The 17,450-nt window shown below is 38.9% G+C and overlaps 1 long non-coding RNA gene across 1 annotated transcript; it reads left to right on the top strand.

Moving 5' to 3' along the window:
* Positions 1-902: 902 nt before the first annotated feature.
* LOC132484401 (uncharacterized) lies at positions 903-16,620 on the top strand. The gene is made up of 3 exons (XR_009531176.1): positions 903-1,004; positions 8,920-9,044; positions 16,254-16,620. It is a non-coding gene; the product is annotated as an uncharacterized LOC132484401 (long non-coding RNA).
* The last annotated feature ends 830 nt before the right edge of the window (positions 16,621-17,450 follow it).

Raw genomic sequence — 17,450 nt, 5'->3', positions numbered from 1 at the left:
GGCACTGACCTGAAATCCCCAGCCGGGGAGTAAGCAGGGAGCCTGCGATCAGGCGCTTTGAAGTTTTCCCCGGAGCAGAGTCGAGGCGGCGAGGAGGAGCGACGGGAGGTGGGGTGGGTGGGGAGAGGTGTGCGGGGTTGGAGGAAAGTGGGGTGGCGACGTTGGCGATGGGAGAAGGGGCCGGGCCGGGGAAGCGCGGCGAACAGCAAAGTTTGCCGTCCCCCGCTGCCCGCAACCCGCTCGCTCGCCTCCCTCGTCGTCTGCTGCCAGCCGGCTGCCCTCGGGGTCGGCCACGCCGAGGGGTGGGCTCTGGGCCGGGTGGGGGCGGGGGCGGGCTCAAAGCCTCCGGGCAGGTGGCGACAGCCCCGCGCGATCTTCCGGGCTCCGGCGGCTGGGCCGGGCTCAGCAGCTCTCGCGTCGCCGCTGCTGCCGCCCGCGCTCGGGCAGGAGCCCCAGCGCCATGCTGACGATTAGCCGCGAGCGCCCGCTCGGGCTGGGTGTGTATGTGTGTGTGAGTGTGTTGGCCAAGTCTTCCCTGCGCGGCGACAGCGCGGCTTGGGCTCACCGCCCGGCAGCTCGCGGGCTCCCCCTCCGCCGCCGCTGCCGCCTCGCTCCCGCTCTCGGTCGCGGTCTGGGCTCCGGCGCGTCTTCCCCGCTGCCGCCGAGCTCGGTCCGCGTTCAGCAAGGAGCGTAGCTCTGCCTCCCCTCGCCGCTGGGGGCCCAGGCTCCGTCTGCCGCCGCACGCCGCGATCCCAACGCGTCCCCCCTCCCTGGTTCCCTCCTCTTCCTCCTCCCCCTCCCTCCGCCCTCTCGCCCGCCCGCCCGGCCTCCCTCCCTCCCAGCAGCCGCCTCCCCTCCCCGCGCAGGCGCAGCGCTCGGGCGACAGCCAGCCGCCCGCCCGCCGCCGCCTCCAGCTCTCGCAAGTTTGAGCTGCCCCAGCCTCCGCTCACCCTCCGTTGCAGCGCCTGGGCGGTGGGGTGTCGGAGCGGTGATTCCCCAAAAAGGTTTGCCCGAGTTTCCCCAGCCGATTCCCGGCGCGTTTCGCCTATCTGGGTTCGAACCCCAGACCACTTGGGTGGCGTCCCCCTCGCCCCTTGTCCTCCCCTCCCCCGCTTGGACCGAGTTTCCTTCCTCCTTTCCATACTTCCTTTCTATTTCCTTTTTTTTTCTTTTAGATTCACTTTAGAAGAAATTTTACATCTTCTTCAAAACATAGTTCCTTTAGCTTTCTCTTTTATAGGCTAAATCGTCAACATTCAATTTTCTTCATCATTTATATTTGCCAATAAAATACTACTTTTTATGGATTCTCATTTATAGCTCTTTGTGTTATATAGAGTTAGATATTATTAACATATCTTATTTTACATGATTAGAGTATGAGAAAGAGGAGAACAAAAAGAAAAAAAAATGTGTGATGTGATGTGTGTATGTGGGAGGGGGGAGATTTATCACACACACATACACACAAACATATTCATATCAAAATAAGGAAGAAGTACTCATAACTATTACAGCCTGTGTTTCTCCAGCTGATCACATGATCATAGCTGGTATGTATAACAAGCTTCTTCCACTACCATCCTGTACACCCTATACCCTCAGCAAGCACTCCTGTTGGTCATAGATTCTTGCCTGCTAAACTTACCCAAACCTTTATTCCTGAAGGAACTGGACCATAGCAGCCCAACCTGAATTATGATAGTTTTCCACTGACTTTAATCATAGGAAATGAAAGTATTAAAAGGCACCCTGGGGCCTCCCTGGTGGCGCAAGTGGTTGAGAGTCCGCCTGCCGATGCAGGGGATACGGGTTCGTGCCCCGGTCTGGGAGGATCCCATATGCCGCGGAGCGGCTGGGCCCGTGAGCCATGGCCGCTGAGCCTGCGCGTCCGGAGCCTGCGCGTCCGGAGCCTGTGCTCCGCAACGGGGGAGGCCACAACAGTGAGAGGCCCGCATACCGCAAAAAAAAAAAAAAAAAAAAAAAAAAAAAAGGCACCCTGGAGGATGTTTTGCATTCCAAACAGACCCTCCTTTACCCACATTATTTGGTAGCAACCCAATTTCATCTTGATAGAAGGATCTCTCCAACTAGTGCAGAAACCCCAGTCTTTGCCTGTTAATTCAGAAGCCCCATCTGGCTAGGTCAAACTCTCAACTTCTATTTCAATGAAAGTATTGTCAGGTTCCCTGGCAGAAGCATTATTTTCCTTGGTACTAAGATCTCACTGGACTTAACATCATGGAGATGAGAAGCAAATATTTTGCTAGTGGATCACTTGCAGTGATAGTGGAGGAGCCTCTCCCATTTTCCTCCCTTGATTCCCTGACCCAGTAACTCTGACTATGGGAGATATAGCACTATATGTGAAGGAATGGTGATCATACAGAACACTCTGGAGATATCACCTCAGCCCTGAAAGGTATTGCCATCTAGCTGGCACCATAACTGAGTCTCCCTTAGACCATTCCACCATTACATCTGTGGCTCTGTAAGGAAAACCATGGTTAGACTAATTAATTCCATGGGAATGGACCCATTGCCACATAACTATATCTCTGTATTTAAGCTGCAGGATATCAATGAGAGAGTATGAACAAATTAATAGAAAATGACTATCATGCAAAGACAAAAAAGGGACTTTGTATCCCTTCTGAAGAAGGGATTCATCTGTTTTCAGTTGGACCTGGGATATTTGTACCATGTTAGGTGGAAGCACGACTTGGCTGTTTTCAATATTTGGAGATCAATACAGTTTAAGGAGATTTGCATGGGTTGACAAGGGGTGAGCTATGGTGGCCTTTTGATGTGGCCACTTGGCTAGGCCTTACCACACTTTCCAGCATTCCTTTTCTGTATGTCTCTGGTTAGGGTGGGATATAGCAGAGTTTCTTACGGGGACTGGAGGGGAAATGAAGCAGCAGTCATCTTATGTCCTCACTGGTCTGCTGGCTCATCTCATTGGTGAGAGACAGTGGCCAGGTCTGCCATTGCCCACCTTCCACTGGGCCTTCCTTCAGCTTCTTCTACTCTGGGACCAGTGTGGGTATTTAGTTCCATGAGGAAGGGGCTTGACTTCTGCAGGAAAACTACACAGTCAAGGTCAGAGGCAATAAGGGCTCACATAGGTTTCATTCTGTTTTCGTGGCCTCTAGCTTTTTTTTTTTTTTTTTTTTTTTTTTTTGGTGTATGGGTTCCGGATTGTTGCTACTTTACTTTACATCCATATTCTCTCCCTCGCGGCCTACTTTGTGACCCCCAAGCTCCAGGATCAGACACAGTCCTAAGAATTCAGCCTTACACAATTGTCTAGGTCAGACTGTTGCCTGTGTCTGATACTGGAGCTTGGAGTCCACAGGACATGAAGTCAGGGAGAGAAGACAGACAGATGGGCCTCATTTCTTAGTAGTTCTGCTTCTTCTGGGGGACCTATACTGAAATATTCCCTTTGTATTCTGGAAATGAATATTAATACATTCTTTCTTAGAAATATAGAAGAAAGAAATATGATGTCATTAACTTATCCTTAACTTTCCTAAAGATCCAGAATTATGCTGTGCCTTTTTCTTTGAAAGTCAGAAGTAGCATAACACCCTAAATGTTACTTATTTGCTAGCAATACTTAACAGAGAAAAAGAGGGATAACTTTGCAGTCAGGAGAAAGACAAACGCCTTGGAAAAGACACAAAATAATTGTCAGCTCCTGAAAAAGTCTTTTTTAAAAACGTTTTTCTCTTTTTAAAACAGTAATAACTTCCCACCACAGAGAGGTGCTCTCACACTTACTTCTCCAATATTTGCAAAGCATTCAAGTCCTAAAATGTGCCAACATTTTTCAAACACAGGATTAAAAATAGAGTATTTTTGTTTAAAAATAATTATATGCCATAACATGGAAACAAATAATTCTGTAGTCTTTGGAAAACAATGGTTTGCCTGTGGATAAAGTCACCCTCCCGCCCTACCCTCAGCCATCATGTCAAAGGAACAATAACCTCCTAATGTGTTAAGTTCTCCATGCATTGTGTTTTAAAACAATGCTTTATGAGCACACCATTAGTGAGCTTTCGGCATTATCTCAGTATATGGTACATCTACAGAAATATTTTATTTATACTCTTGTCCTTTTTTTTCCCCCTAAGGTACTTGAAACATTTTGCTTTGTAGTAATTTTTACTTATTTATGTTAAATAATATCATCTTTTGTAAGCCGCTGGTGATTTTGCCTGAAAGGCTGACTGTTGGTAAGAAACATTCTTCTCCTTTTATTTGGCTGAGTATTTTGTAACAGAGGAAACATGACACTGTGGTCAGGCATCAGGCTTCAGAGAAAACTACTAACTTCAAAGTCTAGCTCTGCTCCCAGCCTGCTCTGCAACCAACAGCATGCCTTAACCTCTCTGTGCCTTATTTCTTTTCATTGGAAAAACTAAGATGATAACAAAATATCCACTTCCAAGATTTGTTTTGTAGATTAAATAAGCTAGTTCATGTAAAGTCCTTCACATAGCACCTGGCAAATGCTCAATAGATATTACCCATAATAATATTGTCTTCTGTGCTTGCCAATAAACTATGAAACTATATGGATCTAAAGGACAAGGCTTATAATTAACCAAAAAAAAGGAGTAAAGACTTTAGTTAATAAAAGTAAAATAATGTATCTTTTAAATATAGAGATATTGCTTCTACACAGAAATATTGCTAAAATAATAAATGTCAGACAAATAGATGCACATAACTGTTTTATAACTAGCAGCTGGATCCTTAACTCTCTATAACTTTGAAATGGAGCTGCAAAGTACAATGCAGTTCCCTCAGTAGTTTCTCCAGATTCCCTTTGAATTTGTGCAGGGTCAATTGATACATACAAGCACTATTTGATAAAACATATTTTTCAAAAAGTGAGAACAGCACGTAATTACCTCTACATGATATTTCTTTGGTAATTGCAGATAAATTGGTAAAAATATTTCAATTAGGCAAGCAGACTATTGATTGCAACTTACTAGGCTGTAAGAAAAAGTGATTTTTCTCTCAAGTTTTAATATAAGTACTTACTTGTTTTATTTACAACAAATACAAACCTTCTCATTTCAGCAGCTCAAAGTCTTCATGGAAAAATCACATGATTACTAATCCTCAAGACTGACTCTCTGTATTTTTTGCAAGTTTTCGCCTACTTATTATGTTCCTGCTGGGAAGTTCCTAAAAATTATATTTCCTATAACTGGGAGTATTACTAGTTCTTTCTATCAATCTATTTTTAAAGTGCAGAACCTTCAGAACTTTCTGAATATATTCTTTTTAGAAAGGAAAACAAGAAGGTCACAGATTCTTCTTTTTCCTTTAATATTTCTCAACCACACACTCACACATACATTCCCTTTATATCTTACAAATTCATGAGAAAGCTCATTCTGTTTGCAATTTTAATTTTTGCTTTTGTTGACATGCAGTCTTCCTTAAGGGAACTTGATTATCCTTTTATACTGAAGGTAAGCTATGTACTATATTCATTTTAATTGAGGATGCACTGTTTGGAGATTACATCATCTGGTTATTTACATTTTTCCTTTCTTCCTTGAGTTGATCTCAAAGGAGACATGTGTGCATTTATAGTTCATGTATTACTGATAGCTATCCTGAGTATAACAGCATTTATACTCAGCTCTAGTTATAACTTGTTTCACCCAACCAAAACCACACTTTTCTACTGATTATAAGGTTTTAAATTCATCACAGATATCAAAGCGAGAGAGTACAGTGAGACTCAGTAAGCTTATGGAGGGGAGCTGGGGGTTTTATACTTAACTGAGGGAAACTTGATCATTGATGACACTGGTTTATGACAACGTCAGGATGGCATTAGGCAGCTCTGACGTGATAACTCCAGGGCACAATTTTTCACCTATTGGGAGGTAGTGTGAACATCTGAGCAGCTTAGCCAGTCAACTGTGTCTCCCTACAGCCATCATTCTTCCTCTAAAATCTAATGATTCTCTTAGTTCCATGGCAGAATCAGGTCACTCTAGGTAGTTCTATGTTATGTGAACAAAAGAATCACTGAGGATAGCAAAAACTAATTTTAATTTATCAAGGATCATACGTTAAGTATAATATTTTATAAATCATTTACTTTACTCTAAAATTAGTTGACAATTTTTTCCCCATAATTTGATTGGCACATTTGATAATTTGCACAGAAATGTACATGATAAGTGAACACAATGATGTTAAATAGTGGAAGATTGGAGCCGATGCAAAAAGAAAAGGTAATTAAATATATAGAAATTATAACATTATTCAAATTCTTACCCAATCTGCAATCCTTTCTCCAACTATATTTTTTCTGGAATATAGTCTTTTAAGCCAAAAGCACTTAGAATGGTCATTTTAGAGATTATGAGAGAGGAATTATAGCCCAGAGAAAACCTACATGCAATAGGTAGCTAGGGGCAGGCTTATTGAATGACATTATTCAGCCAACAAGTTGATACATCATCTTTTTTTTTTTTTTTTTTTTTTTTTTCTTTTTGCGGTATGTGGGCCTCTCACTGTTGTGGCCTCTCCCCTTGCGGAGCACAGGCTCCGGATGCGCAGGCCCAGCGGCCATGGCTCACGGGCCCAGCCGCTCCACGGCATATGGGATCCTCCCAGACCAGGGCACGAACCCGTATCCCCTGCATCGGCAGGCAGACTCTTAACCACTGCGCCACCAGGGAGGCCCTGATACATCATCTTAAATCTGAAATTTTGAACAACTGCAGATAAAATGTCCTAAAACATACGAGGCAGGATGGTGTCTTCAGTTTCCCTCACTTACTTTATCTTTCTTTCTTTTTCTCACTCTTACAGGAAGAGAATCTCCCTTTAACTCATTATGGTTATGCTATAAAAGACTGAGTGATAAAAAAATAAGTTTATTTCAAAGGTGCCTCACTCTGAATCATCTGAATGACAGGACTCATTATACTGAAGAATGGGACTCACTGAGAGCATATAAAAAGGAGCCTTATTTTTATCCTCCACTGTCCATTCCCCTTGTGCTGTGAGACTTGTTTTGCCTTTGCTTCCTTGGGTGAAAAGCAGTGCACATCCCATACCTGCCATGGTCACTTTCAGATAACAAGAATCCACCAGTAACTTCCAGTTCCACACACAGTCTCAGTTCAATAATTATTTTGTTCAATCCACTGTATTCATTTCAACATTATGAATTTCATTTAAAGTTGAAATTCCACCCATCCCCCATCAAGAGAGAAGTTTTCAATCCACACTAGTTGTTGGAGTGTGGCATGAAAGCTCTTACTAGATTAATAATGTTGTGTGTGCCTGGTAGATGCTTAAAGCTGACACTTTCTCTTATGGTGCGTGGGTTCTTCCGAGCCCACTGCCCCATCACTGGGAATTTCTCACACGTGGTTCCCTTTAGGGTTACCAAGAGCAACTCTATTCTGGATGGTTAGTTTTAGCCATTGCCTATATCTTGTCCTATGCAAACAGCCTACCCAATCCATTGCCAGGAAACCCTATAGAAATTTAGGCCTTATAATGTCAGTAATTTATTTAAAAATAACTCATCATCACATGTGTGACATTTATGGAATACATATTTGTATTATACCCTCTAGGTATTTGGTTGACACTTGAAATACTTTAATCAGGAATATTCACCCTAAGGGTAGTGAGTCAGCATTTGAAAATTAGGAACTTTCGATTTCTACTGAGAGAAATAAGGAACCCCTGGAAAAATCATAAAGAGGTAGAATAGATTTCAACTGAAAACGATTGAACTATCATTGCCTCAATCTGCAATAGAGGACTTGTTAAACAGCCTAAGGGAACTTACAAATATGTACGTATTTGCTAAACGGGTAGTGGTTGAGATATGTTTATTGACTAGCAAATTTGTACAGATACTTGGCCTTTGGACAAGTTCTAGAGAACTCAAGGTGTAACATTTTCCCAAGTGGGGGTTTTAGCCCAGATGTTTATTCCTTCGGTGCCACCATGATATGAAGGAATCTGTCATCGTACTAGAGGAAAAGGTACTAAATGTAGAACTGAATACCGATGAACTTATGGGATATAGGACTGAATATGGCTGCAACAGTACAGCTCAGGACTGTCTGGGGTCTATTTGCCAATTCATTTTTCTATGAGTGATAGAATTTGGTCTAAGCCTTGCTTTCACTGTAACATCTCACCTGGTTGTGCGATTTTGAGAGAGGATATTTACAGCGCTCATGTTGCTCTAATCATTGGAAGCCTCTAGCCTCCAGAGTGGCAGCGTGAAGAAACTGTCAGAAGGCTGATTTCAACTCAGACACCTCTGTCCTTGATCTGACCTAATACCACCTAGCTATCCAGTCTTTTGTTCCTTAGGAGGATATGAGTCAGACAAGAATACACTGTGCACCTCAAGCTCAAGGAGGGGCCATAGTAAGCTATCTGAGTGGTCTTCTTAAACTTGTTATTTTTTCACATTATATGAAGAGGGAAGTACCTTCCACTTTGTTTCCTTGAGGACTGCGATTGGGACTCACAGCACTTCAAGAACTCTCCCTTAAAATCTTCTCTTAATCTCTAAATCCTGACACTTTTGTTGTCTCTATGTAGTTGAGAAGCTTTAGATTTAAAAAAAAAAAGTTTGTTTTTTACTCCATTTCAAATAGTCGAATCACAATTCAACTTGGGATGTGGGAACAACTGGCATTTATTGTGCTACAGTCTCAGTCTGAGAAGGAAATAGTTCGATTTTGTTATCCTACTATGCATAATACAATGTAACTTCTAGAAAAATATTTTCAGGTAAGTTTATTTATTTATTTATTTATTTATTTTTGCAGTACGCGGGCCTCTCACTGCTGTGGCCTCTCCCATTGCGGAGCACAGGCTCCGGACGCGCAGGCTCAGCGGCCATGGCTCACGGGACCAGCCGCTCTGCGGCATGTGGGATCTTCCCGGACTGGGGCACGAACCCGTGTCCCCTGCATCGGCAGGTGGACTCCCAACCACTGCGCCACCAGGGAAGCCCTCAGGTAAGCTTTTTTTGATATTTCATCACATAATCTGTAGTGAACCAATAATTTTCAGGCTCACTGGGCTATTTGCTACAGTAAAACAGTGATTTAATCTAGTAAACTAATTGATTATGCGAAAGTATAACTTAAAAATTATCTTACTTATACAAATATAAATGTAACTAAAAATTATTTCATTATTGGGGGGGCAGAGAGATAGTAGAGCTGGTTCAAAGAACATTTTAAGGCATTTATAAATAGTGGAATAAGAAATAATAAAAATAATACCATGAAAGACATGACACTAATTAAAATTCTCTGGGGCAATAAAATCATAAATTTGGGTTTATGTTGTTTTTTTTTTTTCTTTCGTTTTTTGCTGGTGAGAAACCTGTAAACTAAGACGTGGCTTTACAGTGGTGTCTGGGCACTAATCAAATAGCAAAGAGCTAAATCTAACTCAAGTACATTTTCCTGGAGAATTACATAATCTTTGGGTGATTCTTTTAAGCAATGCCCCTGCATGACATTGAAAGGACATACCACATTCCCTTTGTCTTATTTGCAAATTGTGGATAATTTTTCCTAATAAAGGACAATATATGCCTCCTGATGTGATTATGTAAGCACTTTAACTGTTTTAGATAATTAAATGAGAAAATAATGATGGCCACTATGTATAACATGGTATAAAATACATATTTCATATCCCTCAATTTCTTTGGATCTCACTAACAACAATAAATTTGGAATAACTGGTTTTTAAGGTCATATCTGACACCAAGAGCCATTCGTTTATTTTTCTAACTGCTTGAACTGTTAGCAACTTTCAACACTGTGGCCTTTCTTTTCAAACAATCTCTTCTTGGTTTCACTGACAGCTCTTCATCCTGCTTTCTATCCTAAGTATCTGGTTATGTTCATCCTTGTACTCTTCTCAGCACTATTTATAGTGTTTTCTCATATTCTTCTTTGCTGGGGATCTACCTCTTCTTCGCTAAAATCCTACCTCTTCTCCTGAGCTGTTACATGTCGGAGCAATTAAGACCTGGTCTGAGACCCCATTTTTTTTTCACTCTGCATTCTCTGTCCTGGTAATCTGATCCACGTTTATTGCTGTAAATGTCATCTCTAGAAAAATAGGCTCCAAATTAGTAGCTCTAGTGAGAATCAGACATCACCAAAAGTTGCTTAATCAGTATCTACATATGGATAACTAAAAGCCAACTCAAAGTCAGCCAGTCCTAAACCAAACTCATCTCTCTCTTTTGCTGTTTTTTTCTTCACTATTTTCATTTTAATGAACAACCCCATAGTAAATCCAGTTGAATAAGACAGTAACATAGGCATTGTCCTTAATGCTTGTCCTTAATCCTCTCTTCTGTATATAATTCACATTGGGATCTTTCAAGTTTACTCTCTAAATCTGTCTCAAAGGCATTCATATTTTTCAACATCAGTACCACTTTCACTCTAAGCCAAAAACCACCATTTCTTGCTTAGACTAATACTGATTCTATCTAAATAGTTTCACTAACGTGTACCTTTTGCTCTCCATCCAGTTCTCCACACTACAAAAAGAATAGCCATTTTAGAAATCACATATGTTCAGGTTATCCTTTAAAACCCTACAGTGGATTCCTATTTCTCTTAGGAGGAAGGGAAAAAGAAATCCTTCATTTGCCACACAAGTCTTGCACGATCTTTCACCCAGCTGTGTGAGCGGGTGTAGTGTAGTTGTTATAGACAAGAGTTGTGGAGCTACACTGCCTGGGTTCAAACCTAAACACCTTCACACTTTAACCGGCTGAACTATACAAGATGTTTCCTTCTCTGAGCCTCAGTTCTCAGAGAAGTTATTACTTGTACCTACTTCATATAATCATTTAAAAACTCGAATAAGCTAACACAGATCAAGTACTTTGAGCAGTGGCTTTCACTCAATTAGACATGAATTTACCATAGTATTAGTATTACTTTTCTTTCTCATTTCATGATTATCTCACGCTCAATCTCTGTAGTTTTTTAATTTGCTTTAGTGCTGAAAACCCATGCTCAGTGCCCCCTCTCCCTTTCATTTGTACCTGCTACCTCCTCTACTTGGAATGTTCTTTTCCCCCCCTTACCTCTGGGGGCCTTGACATTTATGGTGATTCCCCTTAACCCTGGCCCCGCTTCTCCAAGTCGTACCTTCATTACATTATCTTCTTTGAACCCAGTGAGTTGAATTTTCTTTCCTGCCAGAAGGCTGACTGATGCAGAAGCTCTGCCCGTTGTAGACACTTAGGATTTACGCTGATGGAGACTCATCTTCACACACATGCATCTAAGATCCTTATGGCACAGGGAGAGGGTATAAATATTAATTCACTAGGTCTTACATCTCCTTCCTGCAATTGACTTCTGCTCATGTTTAACTGGTCAAGCTATATCATATTTCCACATCACTCTTCAAATGGAGCAGAAAAGTACAGTGTTACCATTTTCTTGGAGAAGAAGGGGAACTAGAACACATATTACCCTGTTATGACTACAAAGCAAAGCATAAGTAAGGGCATTAGAATGTGAAAGTACATAGACTGTTGGAGGTTGTTGATCTAGTGTGAGATGAGCTTGACACATATTCCAGGATTCGATGGAAACACCTGTGAGGTCAGCTCAGTGAGGACTCTACGTGTCATGCAAAATTTGTGTGGTGTCCTTTTCTTAGAATTGAAAAGGAGACATAGGAAAAGAAATCTGGGAAGGAGAAGACAGGAGCATATCTATATTTTGGAATATCATAATTTAATCATTCTATCCTGCTCGTAGCTTCTTTAACTAAGGGAGACTATATAAACTGTTTTCAGATAAATTTGAAATATCCTGAGCTCATAATTTCAGCATCTGGAATGTAGAGTCAACCAAGATAACAAATTGTATGATTTCTCTATTAGGCAGAGGCTTCTACAGCATGAATCAAGGAAATTAGAAGGATCAAGTTACTAGTTTATTAAATTAGCACTGACATTATCACAGTCTCAGAGGAAAAAAAAATAACAAGATTCTTTGCAATAGAAAACGTTTTGTAAAATAGCCCTTAATCAGAATAGTCATTTGGAAATATTCTAGCAAAAACGTATATGTAAAGCAGCACTGCACCTCAGACTTGAAATTTTCCAAATAATTAATAGCAAGTAAACATTTTATATAAATGCATGGAAATAAAATTGGAGTGGCCAAAACATTACTGAAGAATTCTGAGATAAGGACAGTAAATTCATGAAGCACAAATAAAATGACATAAATACCTCTATGTTCTGAATGTAATTTAATTATTGACTCTTACATACATAGCTAGAGTATCATCAATCACCATAGATAATATTTTTTCTGAGCCATCAAAGCTAATTATAGTCAGAAATCTCACTCACTGAGACTAAACATTACACTACATTAAAAATCAATCTATTATGTGATGTCAGGAAGTTCTGTTGAGTGTAGTGATTTTTTATGAGCCTCAAAATTCTATGTTAATTACCTGAATATTTTACATAGATGTCTCAAATAGTCCTTGTAAGTAATAAAAACAGTGGTGATTTGTATTTCACCATTGCTAAGATAATTTTCAAATTAGAATATTGACAGAGGGGAATAAACCGAAATACAATAGGAAAATGCAAGAAAAAGGCAGAAGTAGAACTAAATGAACCATCTTTTCACTGAGGGTTTCTTCACTTTTCCCTAAAATATGTCCCACTGATTCTAAGGTTGTGTCTACACTATGCTAAAGGATATTTTAAGTTTCCAATAATTGAGTCTTCCCAAGTACTTGTATGAATCAATTCAAATCTGATACTTCATGTTCAAAGAATTTTAGAGACAAAAATTCTTAGGAGATTGGAGATTATGTAATTCATTATAAACACGGAAGCTGGAAAATAGGGTAAGTAGAAAGGTTTCACCATGAGTGGCATAGTTAGACCCTGTGTTTCCCAACTAGTTAAGAGAAATATTTTTACCAAATCACAAATAAGCAGTGAATGCTTACAATTATATTTATAACTAAAATAATTTCTCTCCACTTAAAACAGTAGTGTATCTATTCAACAAATGATATTGCAGCAACTGGACATTCTCATGCAAGAAAATGAATATAGACACAAAACTGACACCCTTAACGAAACAACCCAAAGTAGATCATAGACCTAAATATGAAATGCAAAACCATTAAACTTCTAGAATATGAATAGGAGAAAACCAAGATGACCTTGGTTATGGCGATGACTTTTTAGATACAGCACCAAAGGCACAATCCATGGACTTCATTAAAATTAAAAATTTTGCAAAATTGTTGTTTCTGACAACACTAAACATATTCTTACCATTAAATCCTGCAATTGCACTGCTTGGTATTTATCCAAAAGAGATGAAAATGTATGTCCACACAAAAACCTGCACACAGATGTTTATAGTAACTTTATTCCTAATAGCTAAAATTTGAAAGCAGCCAAGATGTCCTTCAGTAGGTGACTAGATAAATAAACTGTGGTATATCTAAACAATGGAATATTGTTCAGCACTAAAGGGAAATAAGCTATCAAGCCATAAAAAGACATGCATTTTAAGACATTTTAAAAAATTAAAATAACTACTGGGTATACAGAAAAATACCTAAAATGAAAAAGGGTCTTTTATTTTCATACAGTAATAATGAAGTAAGAATTTTAGTTTAAGATCAGTTATACATTTAAAAGCCTTTACATTTTCCAAAAGAAATTAATGTATTACTATTGAACATTTTGTTAAAAATGCCACAGACAAGACCATGAGACTCTCTAAGTATTACTTCTATCATCTTACTAAAATCAGTAAAAATAAGTTTGCGTTAACACATTCCAGCTTCCTCTCTCTAGAAATAGAATGAGAAAAAAAGCAATAATAATGAGAGACAGTAGCTTCAAATCTTTTTAAAAAGTTATTCCCAACTGCACATCCATTATCAGTCATAGAAAATGTAGGGCTGCGGTAGAAGTCATGGTTTCCAGCACTCTGAAAAGCACATTATTTTAAAGATGGATCAATATAAAAGAAGAAAAATACTCAAATCATCTGAAGATGATGTAGTATTAAAAACTTTGGGGGAAAATGAGGCTGCAATTTGAACAAAATTATCTACTTACAAAGAAAGGAGGACATGAGTTATTGTCTAAGAGTTACCATAAAGACACTAAAAAGAAAAGAAATACACACACACACACACACACACATAATCCTTATATAACTAGTAACTTAAAATTAACAAATAATATGTCTTCGATTTACTTGTGATGAATAAACCTCACTTGAATTAACAGAGGAAAGCATTTAAACATAAGAAACAGAAAAAGAGTTTCAACAGTTTTAAAATATACCTAGTTTATGTTGTAAAGAAACACTATTGACAACAAAATGCTCCTAAAAGGAACTTTGGTAATAGAGTCCAGTTGAAAACCACTGTCTATTTACAAGGTAGACTTGGGGTGCTGCACTGAACAGTGTGCCCCCAAAATTCATGTCCGTGCAGGATCTGTGAATGTGACCTTGTTTGCAAGGGTCTTTGCAGATGTGATTAGTTAAGATGAGGTCATACTGAATTAGCATGGGCCCTAAGTCTAATGGCTGGTGTCTTTATAAGAAGAGGGAAATTTGAACACAGAGATACAGACACAAACAGAGGCAAATAGGCCGTGTGATGTCAGAGGCAGTGACTGGAGTGATACAGATAGAAATGCCAAGAATTGTCAGCAACAACCAGAAGCTGGGAGAGAGGCATAGAACAGATTGTCCCTAGAGCCTTCGGAAGAAGCATGGCTCTGCTGACACCTTGATTTCAGACTTCTAGGCTCCAGACCATGAGGGAATACAATTTCTGTCATTTGTGGCATTTTGTTACAGCCACCTTAGAAATTAATATACTTGGTAAAAATTCAACCCAGCAGTCATTTTTATTTTGATATATATCACGAAACTAAACCCTAACTAATGCGTTTCCCATTTTGCCTCCATCTCTGATTTTTTTTAAGCTAGCAAGTATTTGTTTCTTGCTTATACCTTCAAAATAAAAGGTATGATTTTGATGACATGATAGCTAAAATCTTTACTCATTATTCTGGTCCATATACATTTATTCATGACATCAAAATTCATTTATTGAGCATCTAATATATATTTTATTCTAAATCTCATCTTTGATTTCTCTAGTAGTCCAAACCTTCTCATTTGTGATAGAGTTTCAAAAATCACTTGGCTAAATGGATAATTTATTGAGTGTCCAAAGTATTTTCTTGAGTTAATAATTTTCAAAAATTGTATTACTCCATTTCAGAAGAGAATGACAGGGCTTTTCAAGAAATTATCACTTATTATATAGAAAAGATTCCAAGTATTCTTCTGGGTCATCTGCCGGTTCAGTTTCTAGTTGCAAAAAGGCACCACATGACATACTTAGCCACAGTCTTGGATGATTGCTGTTGGCATCAGAAAATTTCTGCTCACTAGGACCTATGGACCTGTGATTATTGCTACTACTTATCAACACCATCCTCTTAGAAAATTATCATCTTAGAAATATTTCGACTATCATGAATACTACTGTACAAGTACTAATTCTGCGAGTATTGATTGCTGTAAAAATGTAGCAAATGATCTGGAAATGATCTACCAGTCACAATCTGGACAATCACAAATCTAATTACAGAGTGCAACATTGAAAATATACTAGAGGAAAGGTATGGAACCCTGCAGAACACATTACTAACATGTATAACTTTGTTGTAGGAGATGGGGATGCTATTTGTATTTTACATATATATATATATATATATATAGTCTATATTTTCAGACTTATTACAATGAACATGTGGTTCCTTTGCCATTTAAAACATAGATTTAAGAAATTGGAAAAGTTCTTTTTCAAAGAGAAGTTGTTCTTTTTAATCCTATGATTGCAGGCAAGTTTTCTATATTAAAGTCTTGAGAATTGCTTTTCTTCAGGAAATCTGTCTTTGCCTTCAACTGATGGGATGAATCCCACCCAGGCTATGGAGGATAAACTGCTTTACTCAAAGTCTCCTGATTTAGATGTTAAACACATCTTTAAGTAGACATTCACAGCAAGATCTAGATTATTGTTTGACTAAACAGTTGAGCACTATATCCTAGAAGGCTGACATATAAAATTAACTGTCATGTTGAATTTCTAATCAGGAGAGTGGCAAGATGAGTCCTGTGTTTCAGAAGATATCTTTGGAGAATGGAAGGACATCAGAAAGAGAGCACGGATGAAGGTGGACATGTCACTAGGAGGAGGATGAATGAATAAAGATCAGAGATGATAGAGATAAACTGGGTTGTTCTTGTTTTGGTGGAGAGGACTATGTGGATGGTTTGAAGGATGAAAAGCAGTAAGATTAACAAGGGTTGGTAAATGATTGTATATTGGATGTAGGGGAAAAAAAGGAAGACATAAAACTCTACCATCCTCCCATAATTAATTGGATTTTAAAATAGAAGCTTTACTATTCTTTCACTTTAAAGCAAAGACAACCTATTGCTAATTCCCACTTATAATTATCTCCCAGAACTCTTAATCTGCAGTATTCATCCTCTTCTGAATAACATTCTTCTGAAGACTATTTTAGTTAATTTATTTCTCTTGGTTGTTATTTTTTTTATAACCAGGCTTCAGTTACTTGTGAGGTAAAAATTAAAATTGGCAGTGAGTTCCAGATGAGTTATACAGGGCTTTGTAGCTCTGAGAGCCTTTCACATATATAAAACAGTAAAATATTCCTTTGTTACGAGGATATGACCCAGTTAAGTTTTACAAGTGATGCTTAGTGTAAGAAAAGTATAATACTCCAACATATTCCAAACAGGACAGGTAACTTTGGTAACATAGACAATGTAATAACTTGACAAGAAATAAGGGAAAAGTGATGAAAAGGACAGCTCGCTTTTTGTAAATAATTTCTTTTTCTCTAAAGAAAAATTAAAATAATACTTCTGACATGTCATTTTCTTGTTCTTATTACCAATCTCTTTAATAATTACTAAAAGAGAATTTTCATTCCCTGTCAGGCAAAATATAATTTAGCATCATAATGATTCCACCTCCTCAGCATCATTAGGCTACTTGATAGAGGATGTGATTAATGCCTGTGTAGAATCATTAACTGCAGGAGGTCTATTCCAAACAGTAGGAACAGAATCCTGTTCACTCGTAGATAGAACTGTGATAATGTGCTTTTCATCTAGGAGTGGTGTGTGGATACTTAGAACTATGATTTCACTTGATCTAGAATAATATGGGATAACTCTCTGAGTTCAAAATGCTATTAGGTCAGCTAATACTGCAACCTGTAGTCACCTTATAGGAAATATATATTTGTCAATAATATTACT

The sequence above is a fragment of the Mesoplodon densirostris genome, chromosome 2 (genome assembly GCF_025265405.1).
Source record: "Mesoplodon densirostris isolate mMesDen1 chromosome 2, mMesDen1 primary haplotype, whole genome shotgun sequence".
Taxonomy (NCBI): domain Eukaryota; kingdom Metazoa; phylum Chordata; class Mammalia; order Artiodactyla; family Ziphiidae; genus Mesoplodon; species Mesoplodon densirostris.
This window is presented reverse-complemented; position numbering and strand designations above follow the sequence as displayed.